This window comes from Schistocerca piceifrons, chromosome 11, assembly GCF_021461385.2.
Source record: "Schistocerca piceifrons isolate TAMUIC-IGC-003096 chromosome 11, iqSchPice1.1, whole genome shotgun sequence".
NCBI lineage: Eukaryota > Metazoa > Arthropoda > Insecta > Orthoptera > Acrididae > Schistocerca > Schistocerca piceifrons.
The window spans coordinates 130874580-130891498 of record NC_060148.1 but is presented as its reverse complement, the minus strand read 5'-3'; the positions used below and the strand labels follow the sequence as shown (position 1 = coordinate 130891498).

Here is a 16919-nt window from a genome sequence, read left to right as displayed (position 1 = left end):
GGCACTCTTTCAAGTAATTTAAAATTTAAAGCACAGCAGCAGAGATAATATCCTGGGCAAAATAGACCAGAAAATACTTGTTTTGTGTTTTGATGGACGTTGTAGTTCCGTTGGATAGTGTTTTGGTTTTCTTTTAATTGCAACGAATTATATAAGTGTGGTGATAATTTGTAAAATTATATAATGTATTTAGATTTAAGTATTTAAATATTATAAAATATTGTAAACGAATTGTGGCCATGTTTAGTGATTATTTTGACTACTGTGGTGTCATGTGACCCGACTCAGGACTGTGGATATGAGCGGGAAAATCGTGGTCTTTTATCGTTGGCCGTTGTGGTGGCGAGTTGGGAGCAGCAAAGTGCCGCGAGTGCAAGCATGGACACCAGGGTATGCAAAGGAACAAAGTGAAAGTGTGTGGGTGTGAGACAAACAGTGTATGAATTGCACCGATTATTATTTGTGAACTTAAAAATGCATGGCCACAATGTTAAAGTGTTTCTTTCGAATAAATAAGTTTCAATCTGAATGTGTATAGTTCAATTCACTGCTCTTCAAAAGCCAGCCAATATCAGACTCAATAGTAGGGGTGCAAATGCAACCGTTTACTACCAACCCCCTTCACAGATGAGCCACGTGAAAAATGGTAGTAAACGAGCCCGAGTTCTGTTGCAACCTGGTCCTACTCCAAATCCCATGCCACTTTCCTTGACTTTGACCTCCATCTGTCCAATGGCCAGCTTTATACATCCGTCCACATCAAACCCACCAACAAGCAACAGTACTTCCATTATGACAGCTGCCACCCATTCCACATCAAACGGTCCCTTCCCTACAGCCTACGTCTTTGTGGCAAATGAATCTGCTCCAGTCCGTAATCCCTGAACCATTACACCAACAACCTGAAAACAGCTTTCGCATCACGCAACTACCCTCCCGACCTGGTACAGAAGCAAATATCCAGAGCCACTTCTTCATCCCCTCAAACCCAGAACCTCCCACAGAAGAACCCCAAAAGTGCCCCACTTGTGACAGGATACTTTCAGTGACTGGATCAGACTCTGAACATGGCTCTCCGGCAGGGATATGACTTCCTCAAATCCTGCCCTGAAATGAGATCCATCCTTCATGAAATCCTCCCCACTCCACCAAGAGTGTCTTTCTGCCGTCCACCTAAACTTCGTAACCTGTTAGTTCATCCCTATGAAATCCCCAAACCACCTTCCCTACCCTCTGGCTCCTACCCTTGTAACCGCCCCTGGTGTAAAACCTGTCCCATGCACCCTCCCACCACCACCTACTCCAGTCCTGTAACCCAGAAGGTGTACACGATCAAAGGCAGAGCCACGTGTGAAAGCACCCACGTGATTTACCAACTCACCTGCCTACACTGTGAAGCTTTCTATGTGGGAATGACCAGCAACAAACTGTCCATTCGCATGAACGAACACAGGCAGACAGTGTTTGTTGGTAATGAGGATCACCCTGTGGCTAAACATGCCTCGGTGCATGGGCAGCACATCTTGGTACAGTGTTACACCGTCTGGGTTATCTGGATACTTCCCACTAACACCAACCTGTCAGAACTCCGGAGATGGGAACTTGCCCTTCAGTATATCCTCTCTTCTCGTTACCTGCCAGGCCTCAACCTCCGCTAATTTCAAGTTGCCACCGCTCATTCCTCACCTGTTATTCAACAACATCTTTGCCTCTGTACTTCCGCCTCGACTGACATTTCTGCCCAAACTCTTTGCCTTTACAAATGTCTGCTTGTGTCTGTGTATGTGCAGATGGATGTGTGTGTGTGTGTGTGCACGCGAGTGTATACCCCTTCTTTCCCCCTAAGGTGAGTCTTTCCGCTCCCGGGACTGGAATGACTCCTTACCCTCTCCCTTAAAACCCACATCCTTTCGTTTTTCCCTCTCCTTCCCTCTTTCCTGATGAAGCAACCATTGGTTGCGAAAGCTTGAATTTTGTGTGTATGTTTGTGTTTGTTTGTGTGTCTATCAACCTGCCAGCACTTTCATTTGGTAAGTCACATCATCTTTGTTTTTAGATATATCTTTCCCACATCAAATGTTTCCCTCTATTATATTCATATGGTTAAAATATTATCTACACATGTTGCAAATTTGTCGTTTACTGGAGTAAAATCAGTGAAATTTGCACTGAAACCTGATATTTGGATTATATCAATGAATTTTGTTCAGTTCTTGGCTTTACTGGATAGATACATGTAGAAATCAGCAGTGATTATGACTCTTTTCTTGGTTTCTTTTTGAAGTTTTTGCAATAGACACTGGAATTTCGACAAAAAATTAGAATATTTTGCCCTAACTCTACACAGCAGCCTTCAGACATATATTCTTCACTAAGGGAATCAAAATCGAATGTTGCTCTATACTCTACTGATCTTTCCACAAGTATGCACAATACTCCTCGTGTTAAATTACTCCTACAAAATCAGCTGGCAGCATAAACATGATCAAGGTTACTTAAGATTTTGATACTATTCTATGTAAGCCAGTGTTCATCCAAGCATACAACCTTGATAGTTGGTATTTCTGACAAAATAAATTGCAAGTCGTTAAGTTTTGTTTCTCTGCCATTTTTATGGTTTGAACTTAAACCATTTATGTTCAACTGCATTATGAATGTAATGTTACTTTTTTGAAAATTTGTAATGGCATCTGTTTCAAAATGCTGTTTGTGTATTTTCATTTCAACTTCATTATCAATTTTTACATCCCCATCTCTGTATACTAGTTTCCCTTATTAAGTATGATCTTACAAATATCATTATAGGGTCATAGCACATCAAAGGGACCAATATTAAAACATGTAGCCATTCGACCCTCTCCAAATCTAATGAAACTTGGTGGGAAGGTTCTCTATGGTCTTTGATGGGTATATAGCAAATCTCAGTCCAATATCTTCAGTGACTGAATTTTTAGGGGCTTTTAAAGAGAGGCTACTCATCTTCACATCACATACGAAGGTGTAAATGTGCCAAGTTTGCTAGGCTTTTTTAAAGGTTCTAGAAAACATTTGGTCATTTGCTTTAATATACAGACAGAACTTTTTATGCCAAATCACACCATGGGAAAAATTAGGGATTTAGCCACATCTAAATATAGATAAATGCTTCTAAAGTGGTTAAAAAAAATTCGTCACACTATTCTGAGAGCCAAGGTCTGACTGACCACTGCTACTTTTCATATGAACCAATCACACCAAAACTTCATAGGGTTATTTCTACCTACAATGTCTATATGTCGATCAAATTTAACTAACATTTGATGCCTAGATGAAAAGATATGCATCTGCAAAGTTGGCCAAAAGTTTCTACATGCAAATCTTAGGGTAATTTTTCTTTCTTTCTTTTTTTTTTTTGGGGGGGGGGGGGGGGGGGCGGAATATCTTAATTGTGTCTTGTTCAATCCTTTTTCCTTGCCACAACTGAAAAGAGCATGCCTTAAGCTTTCAAAGTTATATTGTTAAATTTCTGGATCTTCCATCTTCCATCAATGAATAAGAATACCTATCAAAAGTGGGGAAAATGGATTATCAATAAATACAAAATATTAATACAATTTGAAGTTCTAAGTTAAAAAATGTGTAATTGTAGTGTCTTTTATAATAGTATAAGATTTGCCTGTGGTTTATGGAATGTAACTATGCTAATGAGAAGTGCTTTTACATTATTTTACACTGTAGAATATAAATATAATAAAACTTCAGAAAACACTCGTAAGATTATAAGATCTAGATCATAATAGAACACTATGTTGCTTTAGAATGTTTTAACCCTGCAATGCATGGTGATACATATATGCATTGCCACTCAGTTTAAACCAGCATTATGAAGCAGCAATAATTTTTAAGGCTCTATCTAAACAGCGGTGGTACATTGCTGAATCAACACTTTCAATTGTTGCTTTCAATATTGCCAGTTTCCGCAATGCCAGTCTTCTGTGTGGTGTAATCTTTGGTGTTGACACTGTAGAATGTTAGTGTTGAGTACTGAGTGTTTGAATAATCAATAATCATTGTTGTAGCTGAAGGTAAGCACTAAAACAATATGTTTTGATAGCTAATTTGTATATTTTATACACAAACAAGTCCAAATCTGCTACGCTTCAAACCAGGATATTCATGACTTTCAAAGTTGCTTGTTATGGGCTAATAAACTATTGCATAAAATGAACCAAGAGACCCTTGCACCCTGTTACTTTGGTGGATCAGACGGAGTTGGTTGTCATAAACCCTTACCTTTCCATTTTGGAAACGTCAACTACAATCAGTTAAGGAAATGTTACCAGTGGACAAGGACCTTCTAAGACATAGGTCTGGGCTTGATTTTACTGAAGGTGCCCAAATTTGGGCATGCCATAATGCCTTGCTGATGACAAAATTTCAATTCCTGCAGAAGACTTGCTGCAACCTGTTTGGTAAAGAAAAACGTGTAGTGAAAAAGGCTTTAACATCGGTAACCATTGCAATGTCTGACAGGTTGAAGTTAAAAATGTAGACATGAAGTAGCTCAAAAAGAATCATCCCACCATGAGAGTCACCACTAAAGCTTCAACAGATCAACAAAAGGGATTCAATGGGATACATAAAGCGCAAAGTTCTGGAAGCCCAAGGCAGCATTAATAAGGTAATTGCCACTGTTGCTGGTGTGAGCCAAGTAGATGCTGCTCAAAAGCAAACGGAAGAATGCCGAAAATGTAAAGACATGGACATCTTAATTGAAGAACTTAAGATCAAGCTTCAGACTTCAAATTCTGACCCTGGCCCCAAATAGCTCGACTATTGAAAAAAGTCTAAAGAATTTGCTGCTTCAACTAAAATGGTGAAGAAGGCTAGGAAACTAAAGATAGAAGATGGGATTTTGGCAACACCTGCAAACCGAAAAGGGAAAAGCTGTGTTGAAGTAAAACAAAATGTCCTCACCTTTCTAAAGATGAGTTTACTCATTTATGTCCTTGGAAAAAAAAAAAAAAAAAAAGGATTGTGTTGCGGTTAGAATACCTGAGGAAAAGATCCATAAGCATAAATGCCTGCTCCTTTGTCTACATCTACATCTACATTTATACTCTGCAAGTCACCCAACAGTGTGTGGCGGAGGGCACTTTACGTGCCACTGTCATTACCTCCCTTTTCTGTTCCAGTCGCGTATGGTTTGCGGGAAGAACGATTGTCTGAAAGCCTCCGTGCGCGCTCGAATCTCTCTAATTTTACATTCGTGATCTCCTCGGGAGGTATAAGTAGGGGGAGCAATATATTCTATACCTCATCCAGAAACGCACCCTCTCGAAACCTGGACAGTGAGCTACACCGTGATGCAGAGCGCCTCTCTTGCAGTCTGCCACTCGAGTTTGCTAAACATCTCCATAACGCTATCATGGTTACCAAATAGCCCTGTGACGAAACGCGCCGCTCTTCTTTGGATCTTTTCTATCTCCTCCGTCAACCCGATCTGATACGGAACCCACACTGATGAGCAATACTCAAGTATAGGTCGAACGAGTGTTTTGTAAGCCACCTCCTTTGTTGATGGACAACATTTTCTAAGGACTCTCCCAATGAACCTCAACCCGGTACCCGCCTTACCAACAATTAATTTTATATGATCATTCCACTTCAAATCCTTCTGCACGCATACTGCCAGATATTTTACAGAAGTAACTGCTACCAGTGTTTGTTCCGCTATCATATAATCATCCGATAAAGGATCCTTCTTTCTATGTATTCGCAATACATTGCATTTATCTATGTTAAGGGTCAGTTGCCACTCCCTGCACCAAGTGCCTATCCGTTGCAGAGCTTCCTGCATTTCGCTACAATTTTCTAATGCTGTAACTTCTCTGTATACTACAGCATCATCCGCGAAAAGCCGCACGGAACTTCCGACACTATCTACTAGGTCATTTATATATATTGTGAAAAGCAATGGTCCCATAACACTCCCCTATGGAACACCAGAGGTTACTTTAACGTCTGTAGACGTCTCTCCATTGATAACAACATGTTGTGTTCTGTTTGCCAAAGACTCTTCAAACCAGCCACACAGCTGGTCTGACATTCCGTAGGCTCTTACTTTGTTTATCAGGCGACAGTGCAGAACTGTATCGAATGCCTTCCAGAAGTCAAGGAAAATAGCATCTACCTGAGAGCCTGTATCTAATATTTTCTGGGTCTCATGAACAAATAAAGTGAGTTGGGTCTCACACGATCACTGTTTATGGAATCCATGTTAATTCCTACAGAGCAGATTCTGCGTTTCCAAAAACGACATGATACGCGAGCAAAAAACATGTTCTAAAATTCTACAACAGATTGATGTCAGAGATATAAGTCTATAGTTTTGCGCATCTGCTCGACGACCCTTCTTGAAGACTGGGACTACCTGTGCTCTTTTCCAATCATTTGGAACCTTCCGTTCCTCTAGAGACTTGCGGTACACGACTGTTAGAAGGGGGGCAATTTCTTTCGCACACTCTGTGTAGAATCGAATTGGTACCCATCAGGTCAAGTGGACTTTCTTCTGTTGAGTGATTCCAGTTGCTTTTCTATTCCTTGGACACTTATTTCGATGTCAGCCATTTTTTCGTTTGTGCAAGGATTTAGAGAAGGAACTGCAGTGCGGTCTTCCTCTGTGAAGCAGCTTTGGAAAAAGGTGTTTAGTATTTCAGCTTTACGCATGTCATTCTCTATTTCAATGCCATCATCATCCCGGAGTGTCTGGATATGCTGTTTCGAGCCACTTACTGATTTAACGTAAGACCAGAACTTCCTAGGATTTTCTGTTAAGTCGGTACATAGAATTTTACTTTCGAATTCACTGAACACTTCACGCATAGCCCTCCTTATGCTAACTTTGACATCGTTTAGCTTCTGTTTGTCTGAGAGGTTTTGGCTGTGTTTAAACTTGGAGTGAAGCTCTCTTTGCTTTCGCAGTAGTTTCCTAACTTTGTTGTTGAACCACGGTGGGTTTTTCCTGTCCCTCACAGTTTTACTTGGCATGTACCTGTCTAAAACGCATTTTACAACTGCCTTGAACTTTTTCTATAAACACTCAACATTGTCAGTGTCGGAACAGAAATTTTCATTTTGATCTGTTAGGTAGTCTGAAATCTGCCTTCTATTACTCTTGCTAAATAGATAAACCTTCCTCCTTTTTTTTATATTCCTATTAACTTCCACATTCAGGGATGCTGCAACAGCCTTATGATCACTGATTCCCTGTTCTGCACTTACAGAGTAGAAAAGTTCGGGTCTGTTTGTTATCAATAGGTCCAAGATGTTATCCCCACGAGTTGGTTCTCTGTTTAATTGCTTGAGGTAATTTTTGGATAGTGCACTCAGTATAATGTCACTTGACGCTCTGTCCCTACCACCCATCCTAAACATCTGAATGTCCCAGTCTATATCTGGTAAATTGAAATCTCCACCTAAGACTATAACATGCTGAGAAAATTTATGTGAAATGTATTCCAAATTTTCTCTCAGTTGTTCTGCCACTATTGCTGTTGACTCGGGAGGTCGGTAAAAGGAGCCAACTATTAACCTAGCTTGGTTGTTGAGTGTAACCTGCACCCATAATAATTCACAGGAACTATCCACTTCCACTTCACTACAGGATAAACTACTACAAACAGTGACAAACATGCCACCACCGGTTGCATGCAATCTATCCTTTCTAAACACCGTCTGTGCCTTTGTAAAAATTTCGGCAGAATTTATCTCTGACTTCAGCCAGCTTTCTGTACCTATAACGATTTCAGCTTCGGTGCTTTTTATCAGCGCTTGAAGTTCCGGTACTTTACCAATGCAGCTTCAACAGTTTACAATTACAATACCGATTGCTGCTTGGCCCCCGCATGTCCTGACTTTGCCCCGCACCCTTTGAGGCTGCTGCCCTTTCTGTACTTGCCCGAGGCCATCTAACCCAAAAAACTGCCCAGTCCATGCCACACAACCCCTGCTACCTGTGTAGCTGCTTGCTGAGTGTAGTGGACTCTTGACCTATCCAGCGGAAGCCAAAATCCCACCACCCTATGGCGCAAGTCGAGGAATCTGCAGCCCCCACGGTCGCAGAACCGTCTCAGCCTCTGATTCAGACCCTCCACTCGGCTCTGTACCAAAGGTCCGCAGTCAGTCCTGTCGACAATGCTGCAGATGGTGAGCTCTGCTTTCATCCCGCTAGCGAGACTGGCAGTCTTCACCGAATCAGATAGCCACCGGAAGCCAGAGAGGATTTCCTCCGATCCATAGCAACACACATCATTGGTGCCGACATGAGCGACCACCTGCAGATGGGTGCACCCTGTACCCTTCATGGCATCTGGAAGGACCCTTTCCACATCTGAAATGACTCCCCTCGGTATGCACATGGAGTGCACATTGGTTTTCTTCCCCTCTCTTACTGCCATATTCCTAAGGGGCTCCATTACGCGCCTGACGTTGGAGCTCCCAACTACCAGTAAGCCCACCCTCTGCGACCGCCCGGATCTTGCAGACTGAGGGGCAACCTCTGGAACAGGACAAGCAGCCATGTCCGGCCGAATATCAGCATCAGCCTGAGACAGAGCCTGAAACCGGTTCATCAAACAAACTGGAGAGGCCCTCCGTTCAGCCCTCCAGAATGTCTTTCTCCGCCTGCCACACCTCGAGACGACCTCCCACTCTACCACAGGTGAGGGATCAGCCTCAATGTGGGCAGTATCCCGGGCAGCCACAGTCGTAGTCCGATCAGGGGATGCGTGGGACGAGCTGGCCATCCCCGACAAACCCCCATTCGGACCCCCACTGTGATGCCCATTGGCAACAGCCTCAAGCTGTGTGACCGAAGCCAACACTGCCTGAAGCTGGGAGCGAAGGGATGCCAACTCAGCCCGCATCCGAACACAGCAGTTGCAGTCCCTATCCATGCTAAAAACTGTTGTGCAAAGAACGTCTGAACTAATCTACAGAGGGCACAAACAATTTGACACAAAATTTAAATGGTTATTAAAATACAAGATTGCCTAGTAAATGCAGTAATGCTACTACTTGCGCACTGCTGACACACTGCTTGGCGGCGGAAGGAGACTACACGATTTTACACTATTCAGGTACTAAAACGCGATGCTACAACTCTCAAATACTATAATACACCCGAAATTTATGAATTAAACAATGCAAATACCAAAAACACGCAAAGAAATTAAGAATTAAACTATGTAACAAATAAGTGAGCTAAGAGTATATGACTTACTGCTGCAGCTGCTTATCCAATGGCGGCAGGGAGCACAAGTTGAAAGAAATGTTCACTGCTTATTGTAAGTAATATGGAAATCAACTGAGACTCTCTAAATTTTGTGAGCTCAGGGTGAAATGGTGCACTGCAGTTGGTGCTTCTGGATCACATTCAGCATGTGCATTTGCAATTCATCAAAAAGTCAAATTAATGTTGGCTTCAGCAACATCCAATCCAAGATGACTACAAGAATTTGATGTAAAAAAAAACTGTATGCAGTTTGGAATCTAAAGACTGTACATTGCAACATTGTGAGGAATGTCCAGGAAAAATGCAACTAGAGGCTTTTCTTGAAGATGCTTTTAAAGACGATGACTCTGAAGAAACAATGGAATACAAACAATGGTCCATACTGACAAAGACACATTAGAGACATGTCAGAGAACTATTGAAGATTTCATGGAGGCACTGATTTTGAAAATTACCAGTTTAAGACGCCATAGCTTTGTGTCAAAACACCAAAGTTTATACCTAGCATTTTCAGAAACTGTCTCCGTCATGATACCATTGCTGTTCATGACTTTCAGATAAAGTTAATAGCATATTTAAAGACAAAGATTGAAAACATTTATTACGTTAGTGATGGTTCAGCTGCTAAGTATAAGAATTTCAAAAATTTCATCAATTTATGTCTGGACAAAAAGGATTTTGGCATCACAGCTAAATGGAATTTTTTCAGAAGCCACAGTAAATCGCCTTGTGATGACATTAGGGGAACAGCAGAAAGACTAGCAGCCTGTGCTAGTCTGCAGAGCCCCTTAGGTAACCAAATATTGACTCCATATGATCTGTTCAAATTCAGTGGTGATAGTAGTCCAGGTATAAAGTTTTTTGTGTACCAAAAGAAGAGATTGAAAAAAAATCAGCCTGATCAAGAAACAAAGTTGCCATGGGACATACAATATCTGGAGCAAGAGAAAATTGTCAATTTAAGCAAATTAATTGTAATTAGTTTAGAGCAAGCAGACTTTCCAGTGATGCTACAGCATTCAAGTTTATGCTTTTGAAGCAGATGAAGAAATTCCAGTAATCGCAATTGCAAGTTTACAATCAGGACAATATATTGCATGTATGTATGACTATTTTTGGTAGGTTGGAAGCATGTGTGAAGTTTCACATGATCAACAACATGTCCTCATCAGCTTTATGCACCCACGTGGTTCTGCTCCAATGGCCAACTGCTAAAGACACCTACTAGATTCCTGAGCAACATATTTTCATGATTTTAGAAGCACCACCACAACCATCATCATCATCATAATCACCAGGAAGACAATACAGTTATCCACAATCTGTCCTTGACAAAAATTAGAACTGTTTAACCAAAAATGAAACTGACTATTTAGTGTTTTTGTTTTGCAAATTTGCTGTGTTGTGCATTATATTTGTTTTATGGTATGTATTAAATTAATGTTTGAAACTGATTTATGTACTTTAATAAAAAAAGTTAATTATGGGACTTCATGAGCTAAACATTTCATTTTTCCATCTTCTCGAAGTACTAAAATAATAACTTTTGAAACATTCTTACTCATCAATATGCAAGATCCATAAATTAAACAATATAACTTTGAAAGCTTAAGGCATGCTCTTTCCAGCTGTGGCAAGAAAAATAGGATTGTGCAAGACACATTGAGATATTCCCCCCAAAAAACCCTAAAATTTGCATGTAGAAAAGTTTTTCCAACTTTACAGATGTATATCTTTTCATTTAGGTACCCAGTGGGAATTAAATTTGTTCCACATATAGGCTTCATGGGTAGGAATAACACTCTGAAGTTTTGGTGTGATTGGTTCACACGAAAAGTAGAAGTGGACGGTCAAATCTTGGCTCTCAGAATAGTGCGACAAATTTTGCTGCCACTTTAGAGGCTTGTATCTATATTTAGATGTGGCTAAATCCCTAATTCTTACCATGCTGTGATTCAGCACAAAAAGGTGTCATGTATATTAAAGCAAAAGACCAAATGTTTTCTACAACTTCTGGAAAAGCCAAGCAAACTTGAGACATTTGCACCTTCATATGTGATGTGAAGATGAGTAGCCTCTATTTAAAAGCCCCTAAAAATTCAATCACTGAAGGTATTGGACTGAAATGTGGTATATACCCATCAAAGACTATAGAGAATCTTCACACCAAATTACATTAGATTTGGAGGCGGTCGAGTGGGGACCCCTCTTCCCTTTGATGTGGGAAGACTTTATACATATTGCTGAATCTTGTTGATCCTAGCCTGTTTAGATGCAGCCCATCTTGTATGTTGCATTTATCAGTGATAAATTTATTCAAATCCACAAAAACTGCACCAGGTCTGTAGCACTGCCCCCTGATGTGATGATTTATTTGTTTATATATTTATCACTTATCGATCTTATGTGCAGGATACTATTAATAATTAACTTTGATGCTGCATACACGTTTTTTAACAACCGGATGAGATTTCGTGCTTCATTTACAATCTCTTCTTCACTGCTGTTTTGCAACAAGTTCGTCCCCACATGAATGAGTACACCTTTATAGTTTTCATTGCAATGTACCAGTGGGAATTAATTTCGTTTCATTGTCTGCATGTACATAATACAGGATTGAAAACTTTTCACAACAAATGACTTATATTATTATAACTCCAGTTTATTCACAGCATTACTAAAAGTGAGTTATTAATGTGTTATGCTTTGTAGTATACTTCACGATCATTATCTAGTTGGTCAACTGTAAAAATTTGAAGTGATGTGGTAAGAATAAATATTAGTGTTGCTGTATAACATTCAATGATTCCTTTTTTTTTCCTTTTCTTCCTACTTTAATGCATTGACAATCCAGACATTAATTACTGTGAGCAAAGTCGTGCAGTTTATGCACTGCCCACTGCTGTGTTCTCCTATTTCCATGTCCGAACAGTTCAAAAATGCGATCATCAGAATTGATTCTGGGCTTAAATAGTGTAGTTTAAGTATGTTCCCACAGCATATATGAAAATCGTGACTACATAGCATGTAAAGTAGAGGTAGAAATGCGAAAGTGTAATTCGACTGCATGGGTGAGTAGCGCTCAAGTCAGAGCTAGCGCCACCAAGTGCGAAATGGGTGTACTCTACTAGTGATCACACTTTTTACTTTCCATACACTATGTGTAAACGCAACAGGAAAAAACTATTTCTGAAATTCAGTTTTTGCCTTTTTGGAAGACGTGTCACATGTAAACAAGACAGCAAAAAAACAGTGTCCAAAATTCAGTTTTTGTCTTTAGGAAGATGTGCTGCATGTAAACGTAGTGTATGAAACACAGACTACAATATCTTCTAGTGTGCAAGTCATGTAACAACAGTAACTCATACATGAATAAAAGATTTCAATAACAACTGAAGACCTGAATGGAAAAACACCTCAGTTGACTTTTGGTCAATTTTCACTTTTAATATGAAATGGAATGTACATGCCTTGAGCTACGTCCCTGCCAAAAAGAACTTTCCAGCTCTTTCCCCTTAAAATGGCACAATACATTTTCAAATTAATGAAATAACTTCCGAAGTCCTTGGAATTTGAGTAGTTTTTCCATTCAGTGAAAACATGGAAACCACATTCAGTTTCCAGTACCTCACAGCAGCTGCAACAATCAATAATAAATATTTTTCTCAACAATGGACCAGCTTCTACATACTGCATTGTTGATATTTTATATGTTTTGCCATCTACTCAGTTTCCATGAAGCCTGTGTAATGAATGCATCATTTGCGAAAGTTGATATTTTTTCCATTCTAATATGGAAGTGGCTTTACGTGATGACAATTCAGAAGTGTGTGGTAAAAAATTTAAAATGCCTGACAAGTGGAAAAAAAATGTGGCAAAACAAAAACAACGCGGGAGAAGAATATATGACACATACAGGAGAAATACATCAGGGTTGAGAAACAGGCCCTACATGCAAGTGCACTTAAAGTAGTAAAGGAGTTTAGCTACTTGTGGAGCAAAATAACTGATGATGGTCAAAGTAGAGAGGATATAAAATGTAGACTGGCAATGGCAAGGAAAGCGTTCTGAAGAAGAGAAATTTGTTAACATCGAGTATTGATTTAAGTGTCAGGAAGTTGTTTCTGAAAGTATTTGTATGGAGTGTAGCCATGTACGGAAGTGAACATGGATGATGAATAGTTTAGACAAGAAGAGAATAGAAGCTTTCAAAATATGGTGCTACAGAAGAATGCTGAAGATTAGATGGGTAGATGACATAACTAATGAGGAGGTATTGAATAGTATTAGGGAGAAGAGGAGTTTGTGGCACAACTTGACTAGGAGAAGGGATCAGTTGGTAGGACATGTTCTGAGGCATCAAGGGATCACAAATTTAGCATTAGAGGGCAGTGTGGAGGGTAAAATTCGTAGAGGGAGACCAAGAGATGTATACACTAAGCAGATTCAGAAGGATGTAGGTTGCAGTAAGTACTGGGAAATGAAGAAGCTTGCACAGGATAGAGTAGCATGTAGAGCTGCATCAAACCAGTCTCAGGACTGAAGACAACAACAGCAACAACAACATGCAAGTGCATGCGATTTGTTTATTGAAGAAGAAAAGTCAACTATTTTATGTAATTTTGAAGGTTTAGCTGTGAAAAATAAGTAAGATGTTCATCTCTGTGGGCTGATATCTCCTCCAGTTGTTTCTCGTCGAAGACCCCACACAGATGAACATTCCCAAAAAACCTGTACAATGAAGTATAAGGTAAGTAAAATGATAGTGCTTTTTTTAATATTTATGTCCATGATCAGACATGGTTTTCTGTTTCTGAACTCATATAAAATATCCATAATAATTCCTCTCTCTCTTCCCCTTTTTGCCCCCCCCCCCTCTTTCTCTCTATTTGTATGCTTAGCCAGACTTTTTTTCTGTAAAATTAATCATTATTAGGCAAATAATACTATATATTATATTTGGTAATCATTGCAACAACTAGTCATCTTCTATGCCACATGACATTGTGCAGTCTTCATGGCTGGATAAGTGCTGGGTAAATGATACTTGTGTCTGAATGGGCTCGAGATTTCCCAACAAGCTGAAACACTCAAAGTATCAGTGTAACTCAATCAATCACATGACATGTGATTTGCCTGGTGCTACTGCAATTACAGTTGCCATGCTTCCTGATGTATCAGGACCGTCACCGTTATGGACCTTCTTGTCCCGACATCCCGACAAGACCCAATTTTGTCCCGATTTTGTAAAATACTGCTATGAGACTGGCTCAAGTGCTGAAGTAATGTCATCTGTTACCACAACATGTAAATGAAGCCTCTGTTAGTTTTACATATGTCAACAAATTTATGTTGACAAGGTTGTCTCACATATGGCATTGCATTTTACATATCCTGTATCAACAATGCAAGTAACTTCCAGATCTAGCACCACCATCTGAGAAAATACCAAACTTCTCCAGTAGTACTGAACTGGAACTATTTAAGCAGCACCACATGGCAGAATTGAGCAGTTCCCATTTGAATAACAATCTGAGAAGACTATTCTTTCTAAAATAATATGAACAATGAGTGCAGGTTAGTAACATTTGAAGTGTTCCGTGCAGGTATATAGGGCATGAAGCATATAGTGACATGCACTTTGATGACTAAAGTGTTATTGTTGACTATTTACAGCCTAATAAACTTATCATAATTTACAAATATGCTTAAGGATGGAAAGAGAAAATGTCACTATTTAGATGATTATACAAAAGAAAGGATGGTCAGGAAGTGTTGTGTAAAATTTCTAGCTGTTTCATCTCAGTAACTCACGGAGGTAAGGCAGACGTGACACATCACATTTCTACGAAGAATTGTACATACAGAGTTGGGGTAGTATCAACATCAAAGCCTATTTATACTTTCATGATTAAAGAAGACACCGAGGAAGAACTGCTCATTGCTGCTGCAGAACTAACAGCAGCTTATAAAGTTGTCAAGCAACATCAATCCTTCAGTTCTCCTGACTGTGCCTTAAAACTGTTTACAGACATCAATAACTTACATGGAATAATATTCATGTAATTAACACAGACTGAGATATTAAATATTTTAAAATTTGTGATTTATAAAACTCAATAAAATTCAATTTCAGTGCTAGGTTAAAAATGCAGAATTCCCTGAGGTTTCAGTTCCCTGATATTTCCAGGTAAGACGTAATTCCAGGTTTTCCAGAAGCATCACCATCCTGAAAAAGGAGATAAATAGATGTAGGTTGCAGCACTTATGCAGTGATTTGCACTGTACTGACTAACAGGGGACTTGCATCAAACTAGTCTTAGGACTAAAGACTTCAATACAATAAGTAAGGGTAAAATAGTCCTAAACATGTGTCAACATTGTAGTTTTTGGTATTAGTTTCCCATTCTTAGGGTAAAAACCATTTTTTCAATAAAGAAGATGCTCACAGTTTTAACAATTTTTGCTCACACTTACAGTTCTGATAGGTCTATTCTACGGGCCTGTGCTATTACGGAGCTGTGAAATAGGAACCGATAAGGAGAGGTCCTTGGCAGTGGGACTGACTTTTTGAAACCATCTAACGGTGATTATTGAGTTCCCAATTTTCACACCCTGCAGCCATACAGCCTCATGGGCTCTTGCTTGTGAGTAATTAACAAAAAAATTTTGGAATTTTGTGTAATGCTCAGTAGTATTAAAAAGTCATGTCAAACTGACTGGTTGTCTGGTGTAATGTATAGGGTAAGGTCTTCACATGGAGAAGGTCATGGGTTCAAATCTAGTAAGGTACTTTCTTTGTTTACTTGATTTTAATTAATTTTACACATTAATTTTGATTTCATTTCCTCTGTTTTATCCACGTTGCTCTATCCACATTTTTCATTCATTATTTCTATTCATCTATTCATCATTCTGCTTTGATTTCATTTTACTTATAATCACTTCTTTCATTTAAATCTTCATCTGCATTATTTTGTCCATAGTGCAGTAGGCATTTAAGCTGTTTTAAATGTTTTTGTAATGATTACCATCCAAAAAATGTTCATCTCATAATGAAAAATACATTTGTTGACACTTTTGTACAGTTAATAAAAACAGATTATTTTACCTTTTGTTTTTTAATCAAGAGAGCAGCATTTTCAAATATTTAAACACTATAATAGATAAATTCACATTCACATAAATTATGAGTGTAAAAAGAATGATATAAAGAAAAAAATTCATATGATGATTAAAACAATGTCACAAAGGAATAGAAATAAAAAAAATTACAATTAAAGCAATTAACTAAATAAAAATTTTACAATTAATGAAAATATCAATACCTGACTAAATTTGAATCCACGATCTTCTGCACATGAAGGCTTTGCCCTACACATTATACTACCCAATCAGTCTGTGAAACAATACTTTTTTAATGTTACTCAGAGTCACATAAAATTACAGTTTTCCTTTTTTTCTCTTTGATTAATCACCAATGAGAGCCCACCAAGGTGAATGGCTGCAGGCTGTGATACTTGGGATCTTAACCAACATCACCATATAAAGGTTTCAAAACATCACTCCCGCTGCTGGGGACCTCTGCTTGTGAGTAGCACTGTGGCACAGCAGTAGCAGTGACGAAACATCATGTGGGCAGTAC

General features: G+C 39.2%; 1 protein-coding gene across 1 annotated transcript in view; it reads right to left on the bottom strand.

Annotated features, from left to right (window-relative positions):
- LOC124719793 (plasma membrane calcium-transporting ATPase 2-like) overlaps window positions 1-16919 on the bottom strand; it is a 570459-nt gene that overhangs the window by 469118 nt on the left and 84422 nt on the right. The window lies entirely within an intron of this gene.